We start from the raw sequence: 12,902 nt of genomic DNA on the forward strand, positions 1-12,902 counted from the left end.
CAGTCACTCATTCGTGTCCAACACTTTGCGACCTCATGAACCACAGCACGCCAGGCCTCCCTGTCTATCACCAAATCCCAGAGTCCACCCAAACCCATGTCCATTGAGTCAGTGATGCCACCCAACCATCTCATCCTCTGTGGTCCCCTTTTCCTCCTGCCCTCAATCTTTCCCAGCGTTAGGGTCTTTTCCAATGAGTCAGCTCTTCGCATCAGGTGGCCAAAGTATTAGTCCTTCCAATGAACACCCAGGACTGATCTCTTTTGGATGGACTGGTTGGATGTCCTTGCAGTCCAAGGGACTCTCAAGAGTCTTCTCCAATACCACAGTTCAAAAGCATCAATGCTTCCGCGCTCAGCTTTCTTTACAGTCCAACTCTCACATCCATACATGACCACTGGAAAAACCATAGCCTTGACTAGATGGACCTTTGTTGACAAAGTAATGTCTCTGCTTTTCAATATGCTGTGTAGGTTGGTCATAACTTTCCTTCCAAGGAGTAAGCGTCTTTTAATTTCATGGTTGCAATCACCATCTGCAGTGATTTTGGAGCCCAGAAAAATAAAGTCAGCCACTGTTTCCATTGTTTCCCCATCTATTTGCCATGAAGTGATGGGACCAGATGCCATGATCTTAGTTTTATGAATGTTGAGCTTTAAGCCAACTTCTTCACTCTCCTCTTTCACCTTCATCAAGAGGCTCTTTAGTTCTTCTTCACTTTCTGCCATAAGGGTGGTGTCATCTGCATACCTGAGGCTGGAAAGAGCACAAAAGGAAACTTCAAGTTTCCCTTAATTCAGTCCTTTAGGCTGTGAATTTAGAGATTGGGGCCCTTGGTCTCTGTGCAGCCACAAAACATATCAGTGGTTTGTCGACATCCACTCACTGCCCTCAACATCTTCAAATCTCAGGTCTCCAGTGGAAAATCTACAAGTCATTTTGAACTTTCCTTAATTTCTATTCAGTGTTCAGTGTAACCTCGGTAACCTGGAATTGGCCCTAGTGGGAGTATTTATATACCAATAATTAGCTTCTAGTCAAGGCTATGGTTTTTCCGGTGGTCATGTATGGATGTGAGAGTTGGACTGTGAAGAAAGCTGAGTGCTGAAGCATTGATGCTTTTGAACTGCGGTGTTGGAGAAGACTCTTGAGAGTCCCTTGGACTGCAAGGAGATCCAACCAGTCCATTCTGAAGGAGATCAGCCCTGGGATTTCTTTGGAAGGAAGGATGCTAAAGCTGAAACTCCAGTACTTTGGCTACCTCATGTGAAGAGTTGACTCATTGGAAAAGACTGATGCTGGGAGGGATTGGGGGCAGGAAGAGAAGGGGACGACAGAGGATGAGATGGCTGGATGGCATCACTGACTCGATGGACGTGAGTCTGAGTAAACTCTGGGAGTTGGTGATGGACAGGGAGGCCTGGCGTGCTGCGATTCATGGCGTCGCAAAGAGTCGGACAGGACTGAGCAACTGAACTGAACTGAACTGAACAAATAAATATTGGGGGAGTTTTCCTGGAGTACCAGTTGTTAAACATTTACCAGCACATCACTGTCTTAAACATCCTTCATTTCTACCCCGTAAGTGTACTTTCATACTTCTCATCCTTCTCTTTGTCTATGTCTCTGTCTCATCCGCACACATTGGCTCACACTGTTCTGTTTTCCTACCTAAAAGGGTTCTGTTTGTTGTTGCTGTTGTTCAGTCATTAGGTCATGTCGAACCCGCCAGGCTCCTCTGTCCGTGGGGTTTTCCAGGTAAGAACACTGCAGTGGGTTGCCATTTCCTTCTCCAGGTGATCTTCCCAACCCAGGGATCGAACCGACATCTCCTGCATTGGCAGGTGAATTCTTTACCACTGAGCCACCTGGGAAACCCCCAGAGTTCTGTGTCACCTCCCAAATGAGCCCCATGTCCTCAGGCTGATTTAATTCCCTCAGTCATATGATCCACAGCTACCATGAATACTCCTGCACTGTTTCCCATCTGTTGACTTCATATATTGACTTTCCAAGTTTTATGAGAAAGCCTGGAAAACTCTTTTCCCCCAGCCTCACCCCTCACTTCCTTCAGGCTTTTGCTCAAATGTCACCTTCTCAGTGAGACCCTCCTTAAGTTTCCTCCTATTCTCAGATGGGAGAGATGCCTGCTGGGAGGGCAACCATCTTCTGGCAGATGGTGATGCTGGGAGGGTGGACTGTCAGTATAGCCTAGCTAGGAATACCGTGAGCAAAGGCAGGGCTGTTTAACCAGTGACCCCAGGGGCTGCCTCTGGTTGCCTGGCAATGAATTGGGAACAATGGTTGCTTCTTTCCCCGTGGGAGAATCAGCCAATGTTCCCAGGTGCTAGGAGGCTGGCGTTCCCAGCTGACACCCACACAGAAAATGTTTCTTCTCCTCATGCAAGTCTGTTCTCACTCTCCCTCTATGAACAGGAACAGCACAGACACTGGGGCCCCTTCTGGAGCACAGCCGCTCTGTGCATCAGGCTGTTCCCTTCCCTGACGTGTGACTCAGAGCTGCAGGGAAGCAGGCACCATACATCGGCTGACTTCTGTCCATGAGTTCCAGCAGACACAAGCCACACTGTGCCTGCCGACCAGAAGTAGGAAGACCTGTTAGGAGGAGTTAATGACCTCTAGGAGTGGGGGTCAGTGGAAAGGAGTGTATCTGCACAGCTTACATTAACAGCTAAGGTTGCACTTTTTATTCACTATTCTAACCACTTGAGTCTTCATCTTCCCAAACGCTCTCCATGAAAACTAACACCATCAGCTCTTTCTGAAAATTTTCATTTAACCCTTTGTATTTCCCCACATCCTTTCTTTTGTCTGATCTTTCCCCTGTCTCTTTCCTCTCTATATAGCATTAATGAATTTCTAAGGAGCACTTTTTTTAAAGTACCTTGTTTTCACACTAAGTGGTCTGTGCTGAAATATGTAGAGACTCTCCCACGGCCACTCTCCACGAATGCCCCAGTGGGACCCAGTCACGAAGGAAATACAAGCTCAGCTGGGGTTTCCAGTCATGGCATCTGTGTTTTGTTGTCTCAGAGCAATTCTCTGGCTCCATCAGTAGGAACCATCCTGCTTAGATGGCACCTGTGACACAGAAGCTATGCCTCAGAATCAGACAGCTATTCATTGTTATCCAAATTTACTGCTAGCTATCTATACTAGAGTTGGATTGGTTGGAATGTGGTTTCTACCTCATTTCATTAGATTATAATGCTCACTCTATAAATAAAATAGGCACTAACTGTATTTAATTACAGATTACCTAACTTGCTCAGTACATACATGTATCTGGCAAAATGCACGGATGGGGGAAGTGTGCCAATGAGAATAAGACACACAGAGCTGAATCAGCTTCATAGTGTTACTGAGAAGGCAAATGAGAGAATATAGGTAAAGACCTCAGAAGAGTGCCCAACACAAAGACATCGCTAAAAGAGGTAGTTGTTGTTTGCTGCTATTGTCATAACAACAATTATCTAATTATGCAATGAAACCAGTGCTCTAGTAGCCCAAAGAGCTAAACACTGTCTTTTGAAGGCTCTGATTGCATTTGGTTACTTATTACTCCAATTTTATATTGTCCTTTGGTCTTTAACTAAAAAATGCCCTTGTCTCACCAACATTTAGTGTCTCCCATTGGTCACATTTAGAGGAAGCCTAAAGAGCAATGGAGCCCAGGAAATGTAGTTTCTAGTGACATACAGCAGCTTCAGAGGTTAAACAGGAGAATGACAAAGACAAGAAGAAATTCAAACAAATATTTCTGCAAATCTGATGCCTGTACATGAGACTTTGTATCTGTACTCAACCATAGGTACACTTCCATCTTTAAGTGCAGAAAGGATCAGAAATACAAAAAAATTTATTTAAAATTTTATTTTAAACATTTTAGGTGAGTTATGATATTCTGGGAAAGAAAGAAGTGGGGGATACAATTTAAAGAAAGCAAGAGCATTTGATTTTAAACAATTTTCTCCTTTTTTTGTACTCAACACAAATGAAATGACTGCAACTTTGAAGACTGGTTGTTTTGAGTTCTGGAACAGTGTGAAATAATAAGAATAAAAACATCGATTTGGCTATCCATAAAGTCTCAGCTTTTCAACACTGTGCAACCTTGAGCAAATTATTGTCCCTTTTCATCTTCAGCTTCCTTGTTTGGAAAAGAGAACTGATGATGATCACCCAACTCAGAGGACAGAAGTGAAGGTTAAGTGGGAACAATGGGCTTGGTACATATGTTGGTGCTATGCATGCTCAGTCACTCAGTCGTGCCTGACTCCTTGTGACCCCATGGACTTCTTTGTCCATGAAATTTTCCAGGCAAGAATACTGGAGCAAGTTTCTATTTCCTACTCCAGGGGATCTTCCTGGTATATAACAGACACTATAAATGATGCCTTCTCTTTCCTTTATGTCCCCTTTTATGTCTTTGGTTTATCCCTGTGATAGGGGCAGAGTAAATGGACAAAGTAGGTGATTAAATAGTTGATCCCACTGCTGCTGCTGCTGCTGCTAAGTCGCTTCAGTCGTGTCCGACTCTGTGCGACCCCATAGACGGCAGCCCACCAGGCTCCCCTATCCCTGGGATTCTCCAGGCAAGAACACTGGAGTGGGTTGCCATTTCCTTCTCCAATGCATGAAGGTGAAAAGTGAAAGTGAAGTTGCTCACTCGTGCCCGACTTTTCGCGACCCCATGGACTGCAGCCTACCAGGCTCCTCCATCCAAGGGATTCTCCAGGCAAGAGTACTGGAGTGGGGTGCCATTGCCTTCTCACTATTGGACTATAAATAGACGAAATATAGGAGACCCCTGCAACTTAATGATTACTCAGCAAAGCAGGTTTTCTTAACCACAAAACCAAGCAGGCTTGCTTAGGAACAAAACCAGGCAACAGAAGCATGGGATATGTCCCAAACAATAAAACAATGGTGCCATGAGACCCACATCCTGCCCAGTGAGCTCAATAAGTTAATGATCCCTAGGACATACCCTCTGAACACATTAAAAAATAATAATAATTTTTAGACAGAGTTTGACCATGTATGGACAAAGGAAAAAAAAAAAACCAACAAACTCCCTTGCTCAACCTGGAGCAAGAGCTGATGATGGAATCGTGACATCTACTCAAGAAAGACAAAGAAGTTCTTCCTCCCTCTCCGTCCCACGTCTCCTTTGATTATAAAACTGTAGCCTAGGAAGGCTTTGAGGCACAGCACTTCCTTGCCCACCCGCTTGGGCCACCAGCCTCACAAGTAAATCAATTCTTACCTATCACTTTGCCTCTCACTGAATTCTTTTCTGCACGAATACAGAAAGGACTGTAGTACTGGAGCTCTTTGGAGCCCCTGAAAAGACACCCATCTGTTTCATCTGGATTATCTGTTACCTATTGCTGCATCCAGATTTAGCAGCTTCAGGACGTGAGCTCAGGTAAGCTGGGTTCTCTGGATCTCTCACATCTCTCATTTAGGATGTGGCCAGGCCTACAGTCATCTCAAAGCTCAGTGTGGTATTGATCCACTTGCAAACCCATGCACATGGGTGTTGGCTGGACTCAGTTCCTCAAGGGCTCTTAGAAGTCCTCAAGTCCTTTGTTGGTTGTTTCTTGTCGTGTGGCAGCTCATTACTTGGCAACTGACTTTCCTCCAAGGAAATGTGCAAGTGAGAGAGTGCAAGTGGGAGCACAAGATAGAAGCCACAACCCTTTGGAAACTAATCTCAAAAACGACACATCATAGCTTTTGAGATGTTCTATTTGTCAGAAGCAAGTCACCAGATCAGCACACACTCACGAACAGGGGATAACCCAGGAGTATGAATCCTCCAAAGCAAGGATCATTGGGGTTCTGTCAGAGGATCTGGGTATCACACCTAAGTAAAAGAAGGTGAAACTGTCTTCTTGATCCAGAGTGTTTAAAAATGGAAGTGTACCTGTGGTTGGGCACAGATGCAGTGTCTCTTGCTCAGACATCAGATTTGCAGAAATACTGGTTTGAATTTCTGACTGTTTTCCATCATTTGCCTGTTTTCCCTTCAAGTCGGCCGTATGTCACGGGAAACTACATTGCCCAGGCTCCCATGCTCACTCAGAAGTGGTAGTGTGGCCGAGCGGTCTAAGGCGCTGGATTAAGGCTCCAGTCTCTGCGGGGGCATGGGTTCGAATCCCACCACTGCCAAAGTTTTCAGAACTTCCCTGTGGCTCAAACGATTAAGAACCTGCCTGCGATGCAGAAGACCAGGGTTCGATCCCTGAGTTGGAAAGTTCCTCTGGCAAAGGGAATGGTAATCCACCCCACTATTCTTGCCTGGAGACTCCCATAGACAGAGAAGTCTGGCGGGCCACAGTCTGTGGGATCACAGAGTCGGACACGACTGAGCAACTAACACACACAGCACAATGAAGGCCATATGTGAAGAGTCCACAGGTGACATTATTGGTTTCCCTGGTGGCTCAGATGGTAAAGCGTCTGCTTGCAATGAGGAGGACCCCGGTTCAGTCCCTGGGTCGGGAAAATCCCTTGGAGAAGGAAATGGCAATCCACTCCAGTACCTGTGTCTGGAAAATCCCATGGCCAGAGGAGCCTGGTAGGTTATACAGTTCATGGGGTCACAAAGACTCAGACACGAGTGAGTGACTTCACTTTCTTTATTGCTCACTGGTTTCCAGTAGACTTGACCAATGGGAAGCGCTGATAGAACATGGTGAGACCAAGATATTTCTCCCCTTCTTGTTTTGGTTCCTGGGAAAACCCTGGAATTTCTCCTTCCTGAGATCCAGCCTCCTGATCCTGTATGGCTGCTAGAGTGTATAGCTCTCCACTAGAGAGCTGATCTCTTGGTGGTCTCAGCTCCTATCTCACCAGCCTGTGTCATTTCAGCTTCACTGTGGAGCCCATCCCAACCTCTGGATGATGGTGGCACCTCTTTCTCTTTGTCCCTCTAGCTCTTGGAGAAGTGGAAACTTCTTGCTGCTGCTTATTTTTGGTTACTCTTCATCCTTCTTTCAGAGAAGGCAATGGCAACCCACTCCAGTACTCTTGCCTGGAAAATTCCATGGACGAAGGAGCCTGGCAGGCTGCAGTCCATGGGGTCGCAAAGAGTCGGCCACGACTGGGCAACTTCACTTTCACTTTTCACTTTCATGCATTGGAGAAGGAAATGGCAACCCACTCCGGTGTTCTTGCCTGGAGAATTTCAGGGACAGGGGAGCCTGGTGGGCTGTTGTCTATGGGGGTCGCACAGAGTCGGACACGACTGAAGCGACTTAGCAGCAGCAGCAGCAGCATCTTTCTTTTGTTTTCTTAACTCTTCCATGATCTGTTTATCTAATTACTGCTATTAGATTCCTCCTATGTGAACCCCTAGAACAATTTTTTAACTAGACTGTACTAATAGAGTGACAGACAGTGGGGCTGAACCCAACTGATAAACATTGGTCTTTTCTGAGCAACTCATATACTGAGCTGTGTTTGCAGCATTTTCTAAAATGTTTGTGGTACCCAGTATCTGCCCTGGGATATCTATCTGGGAAAGATAGAAAGCAGGAGGAGAAGGGGACAACAGAGGATGAGATGGTTGGATGGCATCACCGACTCAATGGACATGAGTTTGAGCAAACTCCAGGAGATGGTTGACAAGAAAGCCTGATGTGCTGTAGTCCATGTGGTTGCAAAGAGTTGAACATGACTGAGTAACCAGACAAGAACAAAAATATCTGCCCTAGCACTCACACTACTGGCTGTATGGAGGGTGGTTTTTTTCAGGATGCAGCTTCACCACTGTAGGTTCAAGATTCATGTTTTACAAAGGAAGAACCTTTATGACATCTGTGGTCTCTTAAACCCCTGAATATTAAGAGCTCCAGAATTTCTCCACAGGGAAAGTTTAGGAACCACATTTTTGTTGAGAAGTGTATGGAGACACTTTATGTGAGACCAGTATTGGGTGATAGGAGTAGAAAAGGAAAAAAATCTAAAAGCATGAATTGTCCACATTACAGAAAAAGTGGGTAATTGATGAAATAAAGGGAAAGCTGATGGCTTATGGTGAATGATGTTGGATTCACGATCTCTGAAGAAGATTTAGCTTCAGGACCAGGGACCAGGCTTAATCACTCGAGAGCTTTTGTATAGCAGAGTTTTATTAAAGTATAAAAAGGGACAGAGAAAGCTTCTGACATAGACATCAGAAGGGGGACAGAGAGTGCCCCCTCACTAGTCTTGGCAAGGGAGTTACATACTTTTTAAATTGGTTATTACAATAAACCAGAAAAAGTCTCAAGGTTGTAAAGATCTTACTAGGACACACTCCCATAATTTACATTTTAAGATGACAGGATTAGAACTAATAGAAAGATTGGGCTTCCCAGGTGGCTCAGATGGTAAAGTGACTGCCTGCAATGCCAGAGACCCGGGTTCGATCCCTGGGTCAGGAAAATCACCTGGAGAAGGAAATGGCAACCCACTTCAGTACTCTTGCCTGGAAAATTCCATGGATGGAAGAGCCTGGTAGGCTACAGCCCATAGTGTGGCAGAGTCAGACACCACTGAGCAACTTCATTTTCACTTTCACCAGACCCACTCCCATAATATACATTTTAACAGGATTAGTCAGAAGGTTCTCAAAGAGAAACATGTCCTCAAGCAGGATACATTGTTGTTACATAATCCTTAGTGAAAGTCACACAGTTGTGTCCGACTCTTGTGACCCCATGGATCCAATGGACTGTAGCCCGCAAGGTTCCTCTGTCCATGGGATTCTCCAGGCAAGAATACTGGAGTGGGTTGCCATTTCCTTCTCCATGGGGATCTTCCCGATCCAGGAATCGAACCCATGTCTTCTGCATTGCAGGCAGATTCTTTACTGACTGAGCTAGAAGAGAAGCCCTATATAATACTTAGCACAGAGTTTAAACTGAGTTGTTTTGTTGGGTAATCATCAGCTCCCGGCTTAAAGAAAAAAAAAGTTTGTCCTTCTCTCCTCCTTGAGAACTCCAGACCCCTTACTCCTCCTCAGGGACCCTGGACTTCTTGTCAACATGCCTAGGAATTGACTCTCAAAGCTACTGTGGATTATGCTAGGACTTCATAAATTATGTTGTCCTACAAATTGTTCCGTTTCCTACTGCATCCCCCTTTCTTTCTACCCTACCCCAAACCTCAAGAATACTCGGTCTGCAACTTTAAGAAATTTACTAAATTCTATTTCTCATGTTTCTTTCTATCCCACCCCAAACCTGAAGCACTAAAGAATAGTGCTTAGAAATAAAGCCTTAAAATATAAAAATGAAATTTCACTGTATGTGCTATAAAAACAATTTCTAAAGGATGGTGGAATTAGTCAATGGAATTAGCTTATCAAGAGAAGAGACAGCACAGGTATCATCTCTTAGTTTAAATTCCTGGGCAAGTTGCTTAATGTCTTTGGATGCAATTTTGTCCTTTGGAAAATGGTGATAATAATAGCACATAAGGTTATCATAAGAATTAAGTGACTAAGCATTTGTAAAGTGCTTAGAACAGTGCCTACCACATTGTATTTACTCTACGGTAAACTGTATAAGTATGTTGCAATATTCTAAATTGTAACTGACTATACTGATATTGTAACTGTTATAAATTATACTGGAATATCATGATTACTGTAAGTCTGGAAAATTTACATAAAAGCAAGTATGAGAAAAAGAAGATTGGTGATTCCTTAGAAAAAAAAGAGTTTGTAGAATGGTAACTTGTTCAGTGTTTCTTTTCCACAGAACACTGTACACAAGTGTCCTCAGGGTGGTGGAACTGACTGGGAGACTACTGCTGGATGAAAATATCCCTTACTCTAACTCTATACTCAAAAAACATCCTCTGATCTGTATTTTGGTCTCCTGATCATAATACAGTGGTGGCTCAGATGGTAAAGAATCTGCCTGCAATGCGGGAGACCTGGGTTCAATCCCAGGGTTAGCAAGATCCCCTGAAGGAGGGCATGGCAACCCACTCAGTATTCTTGCCTGAAGAATCCCCATGGATAGAGGAGCCTGGTGGGCCATAGACCATGGGGTCGCAAAGAGTAGGACATGACTGAATGACTAAGGACAGCACACAGCACAGACCAGAAAGTAAATACACCTCTGATAAACTAATTAACGTCATGGCTTACAAACTCAGTTCACGGGAACTTAGGTTGGTTAATAGATAAAAGGTAATACATAGGGTTGTTTACTATGTCTCAGTGTTATAAACACTTTAAAAACACTTTATCAAATCTTAAGGTACTCCTACTGATTAGATAATTGTTGTGTCAGTTAGATTCTGCTAGATTAGATAACAAACAACCCGCAAAACATGGTGGATAACAACAGCAAGGGTTATTTCAGGTTCACATTGTATTTTTTTTATAGATCAGCTGTGGCTCTGCTCCACATTTTCTTCATGGAGGGACCCAGACTTAAGGAAGATGACATAAAGAGATCTCACTGCTTGTAAAGATTCTGCTGGTATCCACCTCACTTCTACTCACATTTTATCACCTCACTTCTACTCACATTTTATCAACCAAAGCAACTCCCATGGTGATGACTGATGTTGAGGCGATGTATTCCTCATAGGGGCAGGCATATTATAAATCCATATCAATGAGCAAGGATGTATAATCTTCCCCAAAGTGAAGTGAAAGTGAAGTCGCTCAGTTGTGTCTGACTCTTCGTGACCCCATGGACTGCAGCCTACCAGGTTCCTCCGTCCATGGGATTTTCCAGGCAAGAGTACTGGAGTCGGGGGCAGGGTGGTGGTGGTGGTGCCATCACATCCTCCCCAAAGGGTAGCAAAATATTGGGAGTAAAAGTGAAATCTATTGAAATCTATCCTCATCCAGATTTTAAACATGAGAAACAGTATTTAGTAAATGTCTTACAGTTGCAAGCCGAGTAAGTGCTAGAATTGGGGTCTGAAATGAAGTTGTTTGTCGCCAGGACAGTGATAGCCAGAGAGTCCAATGTGGCCCTGGAAATTCTCATCTGATATGCAACCACTTGTGCATACAACTAAATTAAATAGGACTGAACTATGGAACTAAGAGAATATTGTGATTTCTGAACTTCTGTCACAAAAGATACTATGACTTCAATTTTGCCCTCTTGGATCACTCATTCCTGTGGAAGCCAGCTGTGATGGATTGAGCCCTGCAGCAGCTCAGTCAACAGGTACATGTGCCCAGGAACTGAGGCCTTTTGCCTTTCAATAGATTTCACTTTTACTCCCAATATTTTGCTACCCTTTGGGGAGGATGTGATGGCACCACCACCACCACCAAAACTGACTTGCTTGCCATGTAAGCCATGTGAGAATTGGCTCTCTTATTCTCAACCAAGTTTTCAGGTGACTCTTCCAAAGTAAATATGACTCCAGTCTTATCAGAAATCTCACATCAAAACCAACTAGTTAAGTCACCCCCAAATTCTTGACCCATGGAAACTGTGTGAGATAATACATGCTTGTTATTATTTTAAACTATTAAATTCATGCAGCAATAGAGAACTATACAAGAGTGTGTCTAACTGTCATGCCAAACTGCAGCTATTTATGAATTAACAATCCTCTGTAAATGGATAAACCTTACATTTACAAGCCAGCAAGTGCATGAAGTTTAGGGAGAATGGGGAGGGAAATGTAAAAGGATGGTGAGGAAATAATAGGAAGTAGTACAGATAAAGACAGAAAAGTAAAGAACGGAGAAAACATAAACCAGCCTAAATGCAATCTGTTCTTGTTCATTGAACCATCTCTTTTGAAAACATCAGCAGCATCTTTGAATAAACAGATAGTGAAGGGATTAATTAGGAAAGTGATTTTGAGTCCACTATTAAGGTTAATGGAAAGGTAGTTAATATCACTGAAGTCATTCTTTCTCAAAGGGTCCAGTTTCTAGACAGGAAGAGCTTGCCAGGATTAAGAGATCTGTGTTTTGATTCAAGAGTATATATGTAGACACTTATGTTTGATATTCTTAAGCTCTTCTGGGCCAAGAAAGGATACAAATCCTCCATCCCATCCCCAAATCCAAACTACTCTTCACCTGCACCTTCTGCAGGGACATTTTCTCTCCAGGTACGATAGAATTCCCTTTCTGGCAGTCCAGGGATGAGTCACTAACCTCTCTCAGGCTTTCATTTTGAAACAATGATGGGTTCCTGGAGTTTCCATATGCTTCAACATCCAAATTAAGTTTAGAAGCATTTATTAGATTGACTCTTTCCATATTTTTTGTTTTGGTTTTATTGATTTAATCAGCCTTAGGCCAGTGTAGAACAGTTTGAGTTTAAAGTGTAAAATGTGTGTGGGTTGTTGTATAATGTAAAATACATATAAGAATTGAAATATATACATATTCTACAAGATAGAAAGAGATTAAGATCACCTTTTAAACTACACCTTCAATCTGCTGACTGAGACCTATTATTTATGAAATGAACTTCTTTGGTTGTGATCATCTTTACTGAACTTAAATAGACAAGAGAGGAGAGGGAATAGATGAGAAGAATAAACAGCAGAGCAAATTTCATTTAAAAGGAATATCTATTACTTCCTCAAAAGCTCAGTTAGGGCAAGCATGAGTACACGTGAGTGTGACTGTATAATGAAAAATGTGTTTTTTAATGTAGGTTATAGTCAAAAAGAGTTCTTAAAAAAATAAGTAACTGGCCAACTAATAAACCACCAAGGAAGCCCTGATCAGTTATTTCTTAAAACGTTCCTTGGTTCGAATTTGTCTGCTTTTCTCATCCTGCATTTTGCCAGGAAATATCACAAAAACAATGAAGTATCCTTTTCAATGCAAGGAGTTCATGGTGTTGATGTGTCTACTACTTGTGAGGTTTACCTTACTCAATTAA

General features: G+C 43.2%; 1 non-coding gene across 1 annotated transcript; it reads left to right on the top strand.

The window, feature by feature from the left end:
• Positions 6,117–6,198, top strand: TRNAL-AAG. The gene has a single exon. It is a non-coding gene; the product is annotated as a tRNA-Leu (tRNA).

This window comes from Capra hircus, chromosome 23, assembly GCF_001704415.2.
Source record: "Capra hircus breed San Clemente chromosome 23, ASM170441v1, whole genome shotgun sequence".
NCBI classification, from domain to species: domain Eukaryota; kingdom Metazoa; phylum Chordata; class Mammalia; order Artiodactyla; family Bovidae; genus Capra; species Capra hircus.